The 17830-nt window shown below is 45.7% G+C and overlaps 1 long non-coding RNA gene across 1 annotated transcript; it reads left to right on the top strand.

Moving 5' to 3' along the window:
• The first annotated feature begins 1496 nt into the window (after positions 1 to 1496).
• Positions 1497 to 15485, top strand: LOC136794967 (uncharacterized). Its single transcript, XR_010842474.1, has 3 exons — positions 1497 to 1639; positions 13662 to 13790; positions 15382 to 15485. It is a non-coding gene; the product is annotated as an uncharacterized lncRNA (long non-coding RNA).
• The last annotated feature ends 2345 nt before the right edge of the window (positions 15486 to 17830 follow it).

The raw sequence follows: 17830 nt of genomic DNA, 5'->3' as shown, positions 1-17830 counted from the left end.
ACACTTGGAACAGTATGGCAAACAATAGGTGCTCAATATGAGTTAACCACCATCATTAGATGCCATATATTATGACATTTATAATAATGGTTAATATGAGTTAACCAGTATCATTATCCTCCTCCTCATTCTTATTTTTTTAATTCTTTATGTTTTTGGCTGCACTGGGTCTTCGTTGCTGCACGCGGGCTTTTTTCTCTAGTTGTGGTGAGCGGGAGCTCCTCTTCATTATGGTGCGTGGGCCTCTCACTTCGGTGGCTTCTCTTGTTGCGGAACATGGGTTCTAGGTGTGCAGGCTTCAGTAGTTGTGGTGCATGGGCTCAGTAGTTGTGGTACACAGGTTCTAGGGCGCATGGGCTTCAGTAGTTGTGGCTCGTGGGCTCTAGAGCGCAGGCTCAGTAGTTGTGGCGCACGGGCTTAGTTGCTCTGCAGCATGTGGGATCTTCCCGGACCAAGGCTCGAACCCGTGCCCACTGCATTGGCAGGTGGATTCTTAGCCACTGTGCCAGCAGGGAAGCCCCATCCTCATTATTCTTGCCTCACCCTCCTCCAGGCTGCTCCCTAACCACTCCCCATGTGCACTCTAGGACACAGTCACACTAGAATACTTTTTTCAGCCAACACCTCACACTTCACAACTCTTGACCTTTGTATATTCCATTCCTTCTGCCTGGAATGTCGTTCACCTGCCTTGCCTGCCTGGAAAATTGCCATGTCCTCCAGTGAAGCCTTCTTGGATCTCCAGTCACTGAAGCACCTGCCCTGTGCCCCTCAGAGAACCTAGTGCTTATCTCTGTGGACGGGCTTCCCATACTCTGCCACCTGTGTGGCCCTGTCCACCTCCCCAGCTGGACTCTGAATGAGTCCTTCCTTTAAGGACAGAGCCCATGCTTGGTTCATGTGTCAGCAGAGCATGGCTCATAGCAAGCTTTTAATACATGTTTCCAGAAGAGAAGGAGCCGGTTTTTACAGCACTGGTTCTCAGCAAGAGTGGGGAGCAGGAGGGACATTTGGCAATGCCTGGAGACATTTTTGGTTGTCACACAACTGGGGGAGTGCTACTGGCATTTAGTGGGTAGAGGCCCGATGCTGCTAAACACGGGACAGCCCCCAAGACAAGGAATTACCCAGCCCCAAACGCCACTAGTGCTGAGGTTGAGAAAGCATGTTTTACAGGATCATCACCTATGAGAGAGAGAGAGCAAGCACTGAATGCACATATACTCAGTGGCCTAGATGCGCATTCCCACCCTGTCGCAGCTCAGCCCTCTTCTCAGCACCTCTGGGAGCTGGGGGTACCAGGAAAGGTACCAAGGATAAGTAAGGGCTTAAACCTGGGCACCTTTCTTCCTTCTCAACGAGATCCTGACCAAGAACCTTCCCTCGTCAGGATCCTTTTCTCCGCCTCCTATGGTCCCTTCCAGCGCTGACTGACATTCTGTGATTCTGCAATTGTAGGTTGGTGCCTGCTGCTTCTTTCTTGGCTAAAAGATGTCAACACTGCGGACTCTCTCACATGCCAACAGACGAAAAATCCCAGATAGGCTGGCCTGAGTCACTGAGAGCTCGTGTTACATCTGGATCACCCAGAACTCAGAGAATTCATGTGTCTGAGACGAAGGCAACCCACGCTGCCCAGGTAAGTGGCCTTCAGGCTGCAGAAGAAACAGGAGGCTGGGAAGGTGGCCCTTGAAGGCTGTGTGGCTAACTCAGCGCTAACCTGAAGAGGGCTCTTTGTTTGTCGGTCAAAGCATGCTGTGTCTTTACCAGGAAGCAGGGAGACATCTGTGAAATCTGCTCCTTTGTCCCGAAGGATAAGAGTGGTAGGAAATCTCACCCTGCAGGATTGCTTCTGAGAGAGATAGGTCCTGCAGAGAGGCGTGAGCAGAGCGGATGCTGGGGCTCCTCCGGGGGCTTGATTTTATTGTTTTTAATTGGCTTCAAGAGGAGGTCTGACGGTGTAGTGGTAAAAAGGCTCAGCTTTGACATCACACAGGCCTGAGTGTGAGTCCAGGTCTGTCACTTTCTGTGTGAGTCTGGTAAATGCCTTAGTCCTGACTAAGCCTCAACTCTGAGTTGAGAACAATAATAGTATCCACGGGTTCTTCTGTGGATTAACTGATATAATGAAATCACAGGTGCAAGCATACTGCACAGCCTAACTGCAAGTAGATGGCACTTGTTATTATGAGAGGATACTACAGACGAGTGAATAGCTGAGGAGTGTGATGAATCATAGTGGAATTCTTACATCAACACATATCCAGGTAGGATGCTGGTGAGTTATAATACTGAGAACTAACACTTTTATAGCTCTTACCATGAGCTTAGAACTGTTCCAAGTGCTTTGCACATATTAACTCAATCCTCACAAAGACCCTGTGTGATGGGTATTTGATAGCTCCTGTTCTATAGGTGGGACAATGAGATGCAGGACTGGTAAGGGGAGGACAAGGGTTTGGACAAAGGCAGTGTAGTTGCTGGATCCCTGCCCTTAGCAGTGCACACACTACCCTGAATGACGCCAGAGAATGGTAAGAAATGGGGAGGGCTCCCCAACCTGCCTCAACAGCTGCCCTGCTCCCAAACACCTTCTCTACCCCCAGAAAGCTGAGCCCTGCAAACGCCCAGCAGGGAAGCACCTAGATCTGGAAGGGACAGTCCAGAAGTGGCTGCAGGGACGTGGGCAAGGGATGACACAAGGGGGCAGGAAGCAAATGCGATTCGGAAATGGGAAACTGGAACTCTATCCCAGCATCACCTGGTGACCGTGGGTGAATCTGGGCCCAGATACATACGTTCTCAGAGCCTTGTTTCTGTCCCTCTAAGAGAAGGGCTTAGACATGATCAAAATCCCTGCTAGCTCTAGAATGCTAGGCTCTTCTAGTTAGAAAAGGCTGCTGCTGGATCCTTGGCCAGATCCTATCCCGGGCGAAGAGCGTCCCCTGGCGGGAAGTTCCAAGCATGTCCCAGAGCGTTGGGTCGGGACTCAGAAGACCTGGTTCCTAGGGGCTGCTCTGTCCACATTCAGCTGTGTGGTCCCTGGAGAGATGCTTCATCTCTCTGAATCTCAGAATTCTGATCAGTAAAATGACACATAAAAAACTAGCAACGGGGCTTCCCTGGTGGCGCAGTGGTTGAGAGTCTGCCTGCCGATGCAGGGGACACGGGTTCGTGCCCCTGTCCAGGAGGGTCCCGCGTGCCGCGGAGCGGCTGGGCCCGTGGGCCATGGCCGCTGGGCCTGAGCGTCCGGAGCCTGTGCTCCACAACGGGAGAGGCCACAGCAGTGAGAGGCCCGCGTACCGCAAAAAAAAAAAAAAAAAAAAACTAGCAACGGTGATAATATTTATAATAGCTAAGACATTTTCCCCCCACATTTTTTCACCACTTTATTTTGAAATAGTAATGGGTTATAAACCAAGGTGAATGATAAATTTTAGAATTGATGTATTTGTTCTGGGTACTCTAATAAGTTATAACGTTGCCTCTATTTTTCCTACATATATTTTTGTCCTTCATGGGTTTTTTTTGTTTGCTTGTTTTGATTTCAGTTTGGAGGAATTTATTTAATTGCAATAAGAGCAATTTCTTGCCACAAGAAGAATTTAATTGTGGTGAGATCTATTCTCTAAACAGGTTTTCAAGGGTACAACACAGTGTTGTTAACTATAGGGGCTATGTTGTCTAGAACTTATTCATCTTGCATAACTGAAATTTTATACCCACTGATTTAGCCAAGACTTTTTGAGTGTTTATGACATGATAGGCCCTGTTCTAGTATTATATATATTTACTTAATCCTCCACATAACCACAAAAGAAAGTTCAGAAGGACCGCACAGCTTACCACATTAATCCACAAGAGACTACACCAATTAGAAAAGCCTACAATAATGACATTTGTAAGGTGATTTACATTTGATAAACTTGACCCCATTGACTCCACACGACCACCCCGAGATCAACGTTGTCATACTCGTTTACAGCAGGGAGACAGAAGACCACTCAGTCAACAAATATTTGCCTACGTGTGTGGAGGCCTGCGCCAGGCCCTGGGGGAGCACAGGAGCAGGGCGCTCATGGGCCACGTCCTCTCAGCATCCTCTGTCTGGCAGGAAAGGGAGACATTCATCCTGTACTCGTGGGATGAGTTTGCTCTGTGGAAAAATCTAGGAGCCACAGGAGCTTCACTTGGTCTGCGAGGGGAGCAATGGCAAGAACCATTCCACCCAGGGTCACATGCCCCCAAGTTTTGTGTGTTGCCTCATCATGGGACCTGGCACACTGTTTACAGACCTGTTTGTCCACCCCTGGCTTCCGAGTTAGTATCTGAGCCCCTTAGGAACAGTGCCTGTGTCCTAATCGCCTTCATAAACCCAGCACCCAGCAGAGGGGCTGGCATACGGTGGCTGCTCAATAAATATTTGTCCAGCGAAAGCCCAACTCTTCTTCCACGCCCACACGCCCTCCCTCCTTTCTTCCCTGGACCTTCCTCTCCTTCACAATAATGCACAGAGATTAGGACAGTGGTTCCCTAGCCCAGGCCCTGCCCATAATTCTCCAACCCGGAGGAGTTACACAATGTTAACTATTCCAAGTATAATAGAATAAAAGTGTTGGGGGAGGCAGGCAGGGGGAGAGGCCAACAGTTTTCAGACACTTACTCTGTGCTGAGCTTTCTGTGGTTATTATCGTAAATCTCATAACCAGCCTGGGAGGTAGGTAGTAAGTGGCAGGGCTGGGATTTGCACACGGGCAGCCTGGCTCCACACTCCTGTACTCATGGTCACCACATTCTGCTGCCCCATCACTCTTTCCTCCAAGCTTCACTGAGCGGCCTGTGCTATTCTCAGCCAAGGACAGACCTCAAAGACGGTCATTCAGACTTCTTCCCTTCCACACTCCAACCTTCCTAGAATCAGAAGATTCTTCTGGAAGCTCCAGCCTCACTTTCTGAAGGCTACAAAGCATCTTCCCAGGATCTCCCATTTCCAGTTTCTAGCCTCTTACTCCCGAAGAAACCCTGAAGGACACAGGGATATAGGTACAGTCCACTGGGTTGAACCAACCAAGGAAATTGCCACCTGAAAGGTATCATTCTCTACCTGCTCACCTGGGTAATAAAATCAGTGAGGATAATAACAATAGAAACAACAATGTGTATCCTTGACTGAGCTCTTACTTGGTGCTGGCCTTCAGCTAAGCCCTTCTCAAATATCATCTCATTTAATTCTCACAACATCCTTCAGAGGTATGTACTACTTGATTTCCATCAGGTAAACTTCTTGAGAACAGAGCTATTTTGGTTTGGGCCTTCCAGATGGCTGACAGCAAGACAGAATTAGACATGCAAGAGACTTATTGGGAGACACATCTCTGCAGGATAAAGGTGAAGGAGAAGGGGGAGGTGGGAGAGCCTCCGACCCTGATCAGGGCTGACACCCACGGAGACAGAGGGGGACAGAAGGACTGGGCGAGAAGAGCCCAGGCTGCAGTGGCCTACACCCTCATTGCAGCCTCAGCATGAGCAGGGCGGTGCAGTGGAGGGAGGCTAAAGTTAGCTTCTTCACAGCTCCTGAGAGTTTCTCTCTTAAAGTTGCTCTGAACAGCGTGATCCCATGGCTGTCACAGAAAACTGTGTTCCCTGCTGACTCCCCAGCACCTAGAATAGTGCCTAGCCCAATGCATTCAATAAATACTTATTGAATCTATCTTTTACTTGAATTAATCCCCTTTTATGTATAAGGAGACTTCAGTTCAGAAAAGTTGAGTGACTTGCCCGCGGTCACACAGCTGGTAGGTTGTCCGGCCCAGATCTGGGTCCTGGTTTTCCCACTCCAAAGCCCACACACTTAAGGCCATGTTTCTCTGCAACTTGGCTTCCCCACCTCCCTCCTCTTTCCCTGCACTGAGCATCAAAACATTGCTTGGTTGTAATATCAGGATTTTTTCCCTTGCCTTTACTCACTCAGTCAATCACTCATTCATTCATTCAGCAAATATTTCCCAGGTACTGCACAGGATACCTGGGTGACACAGACAAACGGGAAAGGTCCCTCCCTTGAGAAGCTCACAGCCCACGGCAGGGCGGCAGTCACATAACAAAGGATTAGTGTGCGATCCTAGTGTGTGACAGGGTTACAGTGGCAGGGCACTGCCCAGAGCTGAGTCTCAGGATGTGGTGGGTGGAGAAGTGGAGCAGAAGGCCACGTAGGCCCAGCTAGCGTCTATCGCTGCCTGCCTCACACGCCACCCACACTGCCAGCCAGGGCACAGAACTTCTGGAGGGAGTTTCACCTCCGAACACCCAGGTCCGCCAGGGGTCTTTGGGGCTGGAAATGCTGACAGTATGAAATCACTTTAAGGAGGGAATGGTAGCAAGCCTGGCAACCATGTTTACACAGAACTGAACTCAGAAATACAGAGGAAACTGGCCAGCCTAGGACCTACCACAGATCTGTTGGGGTGATGTTTTAGTCAATCAAATGTAGGCTGCATTTAATGAAAAGATTGAATAAGGCCTTTAAAAGTCTATCATACATTACTTGAAAACCACTTAGAAACTCCTGTTAGAGGTCCTAAACAAAACAGATGTCAATGATCAAAACTGACAAGACAAAAAAAAAAAAAGCCTACAAAGATAGTATCTTCAGCAAAGTAGAAAAATATGTCCCAGAGAAAACAGGAAAACCCCAGGGGTGGAGTTGAAATCAGAGAATCAAAAAATTATGTAATCCTAGTTACAAAAATTGGAAACAACCTAAATATCCATCATTGTGGGACTCAACAAACCTGAAGCTCACAAAATGGGATTTAAAAAAATCAGGTTACAGGCCAACTCCGTTTATTGCACCATGTACGTATATTCACTGAGGGCTGTCTGAAGGCTGTTCATGAAAGTGTTACCAGTGGTGCCCTCAAGACGGTGGAATTTCGTGAGATCTTTACGCTCTTCTTTCCGCTCGTCTGTGTGTTCAGATATTTTCAAACAAGCATAGATCATTTTGTATAAAGTTATTTTTACTTTGAAAAACAAAATAATCAGAAAAGCACTGAAATGATTCTAAAGGCTGTGGACAACAAGGAGATAAAAGGAAGATGACAGTCCAGGGAAGACTACCTAAAAGATCTTTTTATGAACATTTTAAAAAGGAAGCAGTTATCACAGAGAGCCGATTGTTAAATGAGACTCAATGAGTAGATTTCAGGGTCCTCTCCAGAATGTCTTTAATGCCTGTGATACCACATGCCTGGCACATGACGGGTGCTCAGCAAATATTTGTTGCATGAATCCATGAACAATCATTTTGGTAGCTATCTGCTCCTTGTAATTTTATCTCTATTCCTTTCAAATTTGGGTGAATTCAAATGGATTCACCAGATCTTATTTCCTTTTATTTACAGTGTCAGTGGTAACTCCAAAATTTATACATAGGTGCAGCTGAAAAGGAAGCAGTCTAGCTGGAGATTCATCCTGGAGGCTTGTCTTGAAACTGTGTACACGGTACCTTAAATATGACTGAGAAGATGCCAACTCTTCACATCTAAGAAAACGGAGGTTGATGGAAATGATGGAGAAGTACAGTCCTCTCAAGTGATCCCTTGGCTCTACCAAAGGACAAAGCTAGTCAACTAGATCACAGGAACATGGTCAACATTCTTGACCTGACCTCTCTCCTCCACTCCAGCCAAACCCCACAGCCCATCAATCATGTACACCCTTGCCTCACTCTCTCAATGGGTTTAGAAGCCAGGATCCCTGAGCATTTTTATGGTGGCCCCCAATGACTCCTGCACCCTGGTATTCACATTCTTGGATAGAGTCACTCCCATACTGACTCTGGGCTTGGCCACACGGCTTGCTTTGTTTTTGGCCAATGGAACATTGGAAAATGTGATGCAAGCAGAGGCTAGATAAGCACTCGCACATTGGGGCTGGTCCCCTTGGAATGCTCCCTTTTGGGACCCAGCTGTCACATAAGAAGGTTGGGCAAAACAAGTGAATGGTGAGAAACCACACTGGGAGAGAGGCCCAGCCCAGCCTTCCCAGTGACCTGCTTTATCAGCCACATGAGGGACCGCAGGGTGAGACCAGCAGAATAATTGCCCGGTCAAACCACAGAATCGTGAGAAATAATAAATTGTGTTATGCCATTAAGTTTTGGAGTGGTTCCTTAGGCAGCAGTAAATAATTACAATAGCCTCTGATCCCTATTTCCCTGTTAACCCTGTGATGACCTCAACTGCTACTCCTCTCCCTGGAGCTTACTCCACTCCACTCACACTGGCTGCCTTGCTGTACCTCAAACACACCAAGTCCCCAGCTCAGGGCCTTTGCACTTGCTGTTCCATTCACCTGGAGAGTATTTCCCCCAGAGACCCACGTGGCTTGTTCATTCATGTCCTTCAAATCTACTCAAATGCCACCTTCTCAATGAAGTCGCTCCTCACCAGTCTATTAAAAATTATCACCTTTCCCTGTCAGTCCTTATTCTCTTTCCCTGTTCTTTCCCCTTTGCTCAATTCCACTTTTAAAAGGCTTATAACTTACTTATTTTATTGCCTATCTCCACCCATTAGAATATACTGTAACTCCTTGAAGGCAGGTTTTTTGTCTTGTTCACTGCTGTACCTTCAATGCCTAGAACAACACTTGGTACCTGGCAGGCACTCAGTAATAGTTGTTGAATAAATGAATGAAAATATAATATGAAAAATGAGATGCTCTGTACATAAAAGAGCTTACGGGAATACTGAGGAGAGATGTCTAACCCAGTTGTGGAAGTTAAGCAGAGCACAGAGGGTGGGAAGCTGTTCAGGGCAGAAACCCAAAGTAAAGACACACTCTTTGCTCTGGTGGGCACACAGAGCAGGAGGGGAAAAAGAGGCCATGCAATGAAAGAGATGCAACACAGCGTGAAGTTTCTGTTCTATAGCCCCTCACAATATGTGTCCAGGCTGCCGCTCCCCTCCCCACAGCTGAAGGGATGTGATCCCCTACCTCCAAGTCTGGTCCTGTTCCTAGTTCCCAGGACAGACCTGACCTGAGACAGCGAGGACTTAAGTCGATCCAGCACCCCTCTGCAGAAACCAGCATTGAGTCGCCCCCTGCCCCGCCCAGGCAAGAGCCAGGCGGTGGGGCAGCAGGGTGGCACTGGGGCCCATTTCTGACAACCAAACTCCAGCCTCATTCCCAGCACCTGTAGCCTTGTCTTAGCAAATGCCCAGTACCTTTGGACTCCAGACCTGCCTTGGCAAGACCACTTTTAAAAATAGAAAACTGGGGCTTCCCTGGTGGCGCGGTGGTTGAGAGTTCGCCTGCCGATGCAGGGGACACGGGTTCGTGCCCCGGTCCGGGAGGATCCCGCGTGCCGCGGGACAGCTGGGCCCGTGAGCCATGGCCGCTGGGCCTGCGCGTCCGGAGCCTGCGCTCCGCAACGGGAGAGGCCACGGCGGTGAGAGGCCCGCGTACCACAAAAAAAAAAAAAAAATAGAAAACTGGCTTAAGCACTAAGGAGATTTGTTGACTAGAACAACTAAACATTCTAGTGGTAGGTCTGGCTTCAGGCACACGGCTCAATGATGTCATAGGGATTGGGTTTCTCTCCATTTCTTAGCTCTATCTTCAGTAGTGTTGCTTCATTCATCCTCAGCCTCTTTAAAGGCCCCCAGCCTCTGCCATAGCTTCAGGCTCTCACTTCAGGGTGTCAAACTGGCTGTTGTGTCTCCAGCTCCACCCTCTCCCAGACTTTAGCATCAAAGGGAGGACAGCACCTGCCTCTCTACCACCAACCAGAAAAGTCTCAGGTGCATTTCATTGCGTATGGCCAGGTCATATGGCCCATCCCTAAACCAATCACTGTGCCTTTTCCCCTCCCCATGCTGGGTGGGAGAAAGGGATTGCTAATTTGATTGGCCAGGTGGGGATCCAGTGTTCTCTACTCTGTGAGAGCGGCGCCTCGCAGAGATCCAGTAGCCTAGAGGAGAAAACAGAAATCTGGGCTGTAACTGGAAAGAAGGGGAATGCTGCTGGAGGGGCAGACAATAACCTCTTACTCCAAGTTTAGTTCCAGAGCCTGGCCTCCAGCAACACAGCCAAAGAAATAAGTCCTTGACTGAAGAATGTTTTATACCTTTTGCTACATTCTACAAAATTCAAAATTAATGGTGAAATCACATCTTTTATGGTGAAATGAAAATCAAAGATGTTCAAATATACATAAACCATTGAAGCATATGGGGACCTAAATGATGATAATGATTTTTCAATATAATTTGCTTCCAGGACTTTCAAAAAACAATGTGATGCTATTAACATTCATCTTTGAAAAAGTAGGATAAAATTCAGGAAGGAAGAACAGAGATGACCTAAATAATATCTATTATCAAAAACCCATTTCAACAGATTCCAAAGGCTGTCTGGACTCCTCTCTGGTAATGCAATTTTGCTCTGTCAAATATTTTATGAAAGTGGGTCACTGGCTAGAGCCAAAAACAGGTTTGTTTTTTTCTTTTTTAATGCAGCAATTTGTCCTATATGATTTTTTTTAAGCTGGATTTTTTAATTGAGTCAGTATTTTTGTCCATCTGAGGGAATGCATCAAATGTATTTGTTTAGAAATCAGCTATCCTAGCGATTTCTACAATTGTTAAAGAAACATTTGATTTAATAATTGTTCTGTCCCTTAACTACTTCCTGCTAAGCATCTTAAGGCAGAAGTTGGAGGAAGGTTTAGGTTTTTTTTTTTAAGCCTGAGAAACTGGGACTTCCCTACATTTCAAAGCACAAAGGCCTATTATTCAAGGAAAGGGGCCAGGGAAGCAGAGCGATTCAATTTTGTAGGCCACTGTGTACTTCTTCCTTTCTCCTGCCAAATCAAGGCTCACCCCGGTCCCAAGTGGACTACATGCAGGGCAGGGCTCTGTGAAAAAGTGAAAGCAGTCGAAGAAAAAGCAAAAGCAGCCAGGCAGGAGAGCCGGGGGAGCACTCATTATACTTGAATAGAGCCAGCAAAAGGGGCTTTTTGCTGAGCTGCCTGGGTGGGGCCACTACATTCAGGCTCCCTTTGTAAATTCCATCTGTGTGCTATCATTTCCTGACCCAGAAACAGGGAAATGTTTAGGTCATAAATTTCCCCAGGAACTCTGCCTGGCCACAAAAATCATTCCCTCTGAAGTTCACCGGCTCCTTGCATATTTGGTAAAGGTTTAAGACCATGTTTGTCTGGGATTTCCTCTCCCGATTTACTGAAGGGTCTTCTCGCCATCTCCCTATTTTCCTTCCAGAAACTGGGTCCTCCATGAAGGGAAATGAAACTGGGATGTTTATGAGGAAAAACTCGGGGGGAAATCAGAAGCTCTCCTGTCCTCATATGAGAAGCATAAAATGTCTGGCTGGCCCAAGGCTGAAGCTAGTCAAGTGTCAAACCGTAACTTGACTAGGTTTGAATAAGTCTGAGAAACTGAGAATGTAAATGAAAAGAGAAAACAGAAATGATGTAGAGCAGTTGTTCTCAAACTTTAGCATGCATCAAAATGACCTGGAAGAGTTTCTGATTCAGTTCTGGGGCAGGGCCTGAGAAAGTGTGTTTCTCACAAGTGACCATCCTTTGAGAACCCCTGATGTAGGGAGTGGCTGTACCAGGCCTCAGACATCAAGCAGGACATTATATTCAAAGGCTCAATAACATCTGGATTCAAATTCAGTAAAAGTAGTCTGGTACCGACCTACAGACACAGGCTAAGTGCTTTCTAGGGTAGAAGTTATGGCTCTCAATCTACCACACAATTATACACAAAATATACAAATATTTTTATAACTCAACTTCATTCTTAGCCTCTATTCAACCAGAGTGGTAAAAATGTAAGCTCGGCTAATTTAAAGTCTTCCTCCCACCTTCAGGGAATGCCTCTAGGCTCTGGGTGTTTATGGATAATCACTGTGTGGGGGGGTGGGGGGGTGGGCTGTGATCAGGGCTTGCATTCTGGTCCTTGCTGTCACCTATCCATGCAACTGTCAGATGAAACCGCCATCACCTTGTCTGGCCCGTAGGCTTCAACCCTCGCTGCTCATCACTGACGTATCCCTCACCCCAGGCTGCGTGACCCTTTCCGGCCCAGCGCCATTTCAGGGCCACAGTGGGAGCCTGGAGTCAGCCAGCCCTGTCCTTTCTGCTCCCCAGGGCTCTACTTTTATCAGACTCGCTACGTGTCTTCTTCCCACCCTGACCTCCCCTCCTCTGCCCAGTGGGTTCTCTGCTCCTCTGAGGGAGAATCTCCCTTCAAAGCTCTTGCCCCCACTCATTCTGGCCATGTCCAGTGATCTCAGTGTTCCCCTAAGGGCTTTAGACTTTTGGAAACCAAAGTAAAAAAGATTCTTATTTGTTTTTTCTGCTCTGACATTTCCGACCCTGAATTAATGAGCACAGAATGGCCTAGCTGCTTAAATGGGGAAGATTGCATAAACAAAAGAGCCACAGAAGGGTGAAGAAAAACCAATTTAAAATACACACACACATTAGCATTTTAGAATTATTATCTATTATTATCTTGCCATATCTGCATTCTCCTGTTTAATCTTCAAGGCAATCCTGTGAGGTAGATATTAGTCTTACAAGTGAGAAGATTGGGGTGCAGACAGACTAGAAAGCCTTGCCTAAAGTCACATATGCCAAGCTTTGAACTCAGGGCTTCTGGTTCTGAATCCAAGGCTAATTCCACTGTTATCTCAGCTTGTCCTCCAGAAGAAGAAAGGGAGAAAGGGAGGCCTGTTGATGGAGAAGGCATAGACCAGAATACCGATCAATGTTAGGAAATTATTTGGCCCATGAGTTACTATTAAGCCAAGGCGTAGTGGTAACAAGGCAAAGTAATAAAATAAACCAGCAGACAGGATGTGAGGGAAGTAAGGGGTTAACAGATTTGTAAACACCAGAAACTAAGGAGTCAAAAGGCCCCAAGCAAAGGCCACAGGTCAAGTAGTAACTGCTTCGGGACTATGAGAGGCAGGTTAAGAGTCTAGAAAATTAAGACCAAAACCAAAGCGTCTTATGCCCCTCAAATCCTAAGCTGGCCAGGAGTCAGGAATGTAGGAGTCACAGAAGTAAATCAAGGCATCAATAGTAAGAGCTAGACCTTAGACTATAAACGGGTGCTTTTGCCCTTTAAGTTGTCCTGGGAAACTCAGAGCCCACAGGTTGAGTAGGAACATGATTGTGAAAGTGAGGACTGGCTGAGTGGAAAGCCAGGACAGGAACGGGAGAGCAGAGATCAGAGAAAGTCCTCGGGGTCTAAAGGCATGTCGCTGTGCTCAGGGAATGTCTGTTGCCTTTGTCTAGCTTGCCGGCTTCTGATAACAAAGCCCATCCCATCCTTTGGAGAAACAAATGCCCCCAACCTTAGTTCATGGGTTCAAGAGGGGCTGACTGCCTACTGGCCAGGCCAGGATTCCACATACATCACAGTGATTGGCTCAGGAGGGAGTACGTGACCCAAGGTAGGCCAATCAGCGTTGTTGTGGTCTGAATGTTTGTGTCCCCCTCAAATTCATATGTTGAAATCCTAACCCCCAAAGATGACGGAATAAGCAGGTGAGGCCTTTGGGAGGTGTTTGGTCATGAGGGTAAAGCCTTCATGAATGGGATTCGTGTTCTTACAAAACAGATCCCTTGCCCTTTCCACCATGTGAGGACACAGCAAGAAGATACCATCTATGAACCAGGAAGTGGGGCCTTATCAGATACAATACCAAATCTGCCAGCACCATGATCTTGGACTCCAGCCTCCAGAACTGTGAGAAATAAATTTCTGTTGTTTGTAAGCCACCTGTCTGTGGTATTTTGTTACTGCAGCCCAAAGGAACTAAGACAAGCAGCAACCTTGGCACTTTTCTAGAACGATAAGAAAACAGGCGGGCTTCCCTGGTGGCGGGGTGCTTGAGAGTCTGCCTGCCGATGCAGCGAACACGGGTTCGTGCCCCGGTCTGGGAAGATCCCACATGCCGCGGAGCGGCTGGGCCCGTGAGCCATGGCCGCTGAGCCTGTGCGTCCGTAGCCTATACTCTGCAACAGGAGAGGCCACAACAATGAGAGGCCCGTGTACCGCAAAAAAAAAAAAAAAAAAAAAAAAAAGAAAGAAAAAAGAAAAGAAAAGAGGCAACTTGGGCTACTGGGCTTGCTAACCCAGTATAAGGTAATGGTCCTGTCCATTTGGACCACCTCCCAGGGAGAGTTTGCCTGAGAATAAAGCCAATAGAGTAGGAAATAGAGCTAAAATACAGGGGCAGACAAGAGAAAGAAACTGTACCCTATGAACATTCTTTGAGGGCCTGGATCCAATCATAATAAATTCATCCCCTTGAACTTCTCAATTAAGTGAACCAGTAAATTCCCTTTCCTGGTTATCTGTTAATGTCTGAAAGAGTCTTGCTAATTCACTGTGCATAAAAATTTGCACTGAATAATGAAAATATGGACAGATGCACTGAAAGCACAACACTTTTGTGGAATTACATAAAGAATAAGATCTAAATGTACTTCCCCTCAGTTTTTTCTGTCAGAGGTCTTACCTCTGGGTCTCTAGCCAAACCCCTCACACTGATAAAGGAAGTTGTCTTTAAGACCCAATGAAGAGGGACTTCCCTGGTGGTGCAGTGGTTAAGAATCCACCTGCCAATGCAGGGGACACGGGTTCGAGCCCTGGTTCGGGAAGATCCCACATGCCACGGAGCAACAAAGCCCGTGTGCCACAACTACTGAGCCTGCACTCTAGAGCCTGCGTGCCACAACTAATGAAGCCCGCATGTCTAGAGCCCGTGCTCCACAACAAGAGAAGCCACCACAATGAGAAGCCCGCACACCGCAAGGAAGAGTAGCCCCCACTCACCACAACTAGAGAAAGCCCGCGCACAGCAATGAACACCCAACACAGCTAAAAATAAGTAAATAAAATATATAAATTAAAAAAAAAAAAAGACCCAGTGAAGGGCAGAGAGGTTAGATTCCAAGGTACTGTCTCCAACCAGTGAATATTCACGGTGAGTATGCTGGGTAAAAGGCTCTGAACAATGTTAGCTCCAACTGTTACCACCAAAAAAACTTAATTCCAACACTTAATTATTCATAGTGCTATACGAGGCCCACGCAAAGAATGTTACACAGGCACCATCTATGTCCAATATGTGCACAACATCTGGTGGTTTTTAAATATGTCCACAAATTAGTTGACGCTCCTTCCTTTAAAACATAGAGTTTAATTTACTGCCCCTTGAAAATGAACAGACTTAGTGACTCACTTCTAAGAAATAGAATGTGATAAAAGGGATGTTCTCTCTCTCTCTCTCTCTCTCTTTCTCTCTCTCTCTCTCTCTCTCCCTCCATTCTAGGCTTTGGAACCAAGCAAGGCACCACATTTTGAGGAAGCTCAAGTCACAGGGAGAGGACACATGAGGATGTTCAGACAACAGCCCCAGGTAGGCCCTCAGCCAACAACCAGAATCAACCACCAGACAAGTGAGTGAACAAAACTAAGATGACTTCAGCCCCAGCCTTCAAGTCTTCCAACTGAATGTGCCAGGCATGGCAGAGTAGGGCCAGCCATTCTACCTGCCCTAACTGAATTCTGGATCCATAGAAATTGTACGAGATCATAAATGATGTTTACTATTTTTAAGCCACTATGTTTTGAGGTACTTTGTTACACAGCAATAGATAACTAATACAGAGTCCAGGAACAAAATAGTAGATGGTTATTAGCTCAAACGCTAATTCCAATCAACTGATAGTTGTCTAGAGAAAGTTGCACCAGGGCTGAGCAACAAAGAGAAGGTGGAATTGAGCTAGCGATGTCTGCCAAGAGCACGGAAGTGGGAAATGACAGCATTTGTGGTTTTTATTTGCCAGCCCTGGTCTAAGACAACTGACTGCAGACCCAGAAAAAGAATGTTTCAAGAGGGAAAGGGAGAAAAAGACATATAGAGGGGGTAGCAAAAAAAGCACTAGGCTTGGAGATAAGATACAAGGCTTCAAAGTTCAGCTACTTACCAGCTGTGGGAACTTAAGCTAGCCATTTAACCTCTCTGGTCCTCAGCTCCTTCCTCTGCAAAATCACAGGACTGTTGTGAGGGTTAAACTAAATGTGATCATGATACAAATGGCTGGCAGTAGGTCCGCAACAAATGGGAATGTGGTGGGAGTCCTGGCAGAACCTAAGATAAATTTGGATGTGGGAGATGGATTTGAGGTCTATTTGACTCTCAAATACAGCATTGTCACAGCATTCAAGGCCTTCCCAAAGCTTTATTTCCTAAGTATGTTCTGTGACATACTAGGACTGTAGGGTGTTAACAGTACATTCTGTGAAATACTGATTATGTGGGATCTTAATAGGTATTACACAGATAACAAGAATTTGCTTACATCCACTTACCAATATGACCCAGCAATCCCATTCCTGGGTATTCACCTTAGAGAAGTAAAAATTTATGTCCACACAAAAACCTGTACATGAATGTTTATAGCAGTTCCATTCATAATCACCAAAGGGTGGAAATAACTCAGATGTCCTTCAACAGGATAAACAAACTGGGACATCCATACCATAGAATACTACTCAGCAATGAGAAAGACCTAACTCTTGATACATCCAACATGGATGTGTCTCAGAGGTATTACCCGAGTGAAAGAAGCCAGTCTCAAAGGCAGTATAATTCCATTTATATGACTTCCTTGTAAAAAAGAAAACTATATTGGTGAAGAACATGTCACTGGTTGCCAGAGCTTGGGGGAGTAGGGGATATGACTATAAAGGGATAGCACCAGGGCATTTTGGGGTATGATGAAACTGTTCTGTATCCTGACTGTGGTGTGATTACACGAATCTATGTATGTGTGAAATTTTAGAGAATTGTACACCAAAAAAAAAGTTATTTTTACTGTATATTATTTTTTTAAATAAAATCAGAAGAAGATTTCACTTAAATTTGGGAAAGTTTGGGTTAAAGTGAAATAGGGTGCTTTACAACAGGACTTCTCAGAGCCTTTGCATTTTTAATCACATATTTAATTTAATATGTATTAATTTAATTTAATATTTATCTAATCACAAATGAGCATCTGTGATTCTCAAAGACTGGAAGAGAATATGTAGCATTTCTCTAACTTATTTGACCAAGAAACCTTTCTCTCCCAGAGCATCTCTGGAGCCTGGTGTTTCCTAGATGCACCCTGAGAAATTCAGATGTGGTAACAGGTATGAGCTGGGATCCATGGAAGACTAAAATGACAGGTTGTGAGTCAGGTTCTACTTAACACTGCAGTCTCAGTGCCTATACAAATGCCAGGATGAGAAGGTTACAAATAATAAAAAGTAATGGGTACTTCTGTGATTTAAAAAATTATATATATATATATATATTATATATATATAACTTAAACACACACAAATCAATCTGTCTCTCTCTCTCTCTAACATGTACTTATTCATATGTTTATATGCACTGAAAAAAGTCTAGATGCTAGATGAATTTCACCAAAAGGCTGACAGTGACTAAACCTGGGTGGTAAGATACTGGGTAATTTGAAATATTTTTTCTCTTTTTGCTATTCTATATTTTCAGATTTTCCTGAAAAGAATGTTGTGAATTACTTGTAAAAAAAAAAAAAAACCCAACAGGATTTAAAATAAGAAAATCAAAAAGTTAAATTAGCTATCATTCATTTGAACACCTGCTGTGTTCCAAGAACAATGCAGAGCACCTTCCATACATTATCTTTCTCACTGAATCCTCACAATTTATGTGGGAGACACTATTACTATTCCCACTTTAAAGATGC

This window comes from Kogia breviceps, chromosome 10 (assembly GCF_026419965.1).
Source record: "Kogia breviceps isolate mKogBre1 chromosome 10, mKogBre1 haplotype 1, whole genome shotgun sequence".
Taxonomy (NCBI): Eukaryota; Metazoa; Chordata; class Mammalia; order Artiodactyla; family Physeteridae; genus Kogia; species Kogia breviceps.
Note: the sequence above shows the minus strand (reverse complement) of the source record. Positions and strands in the feature narration are given on the sequence as shown.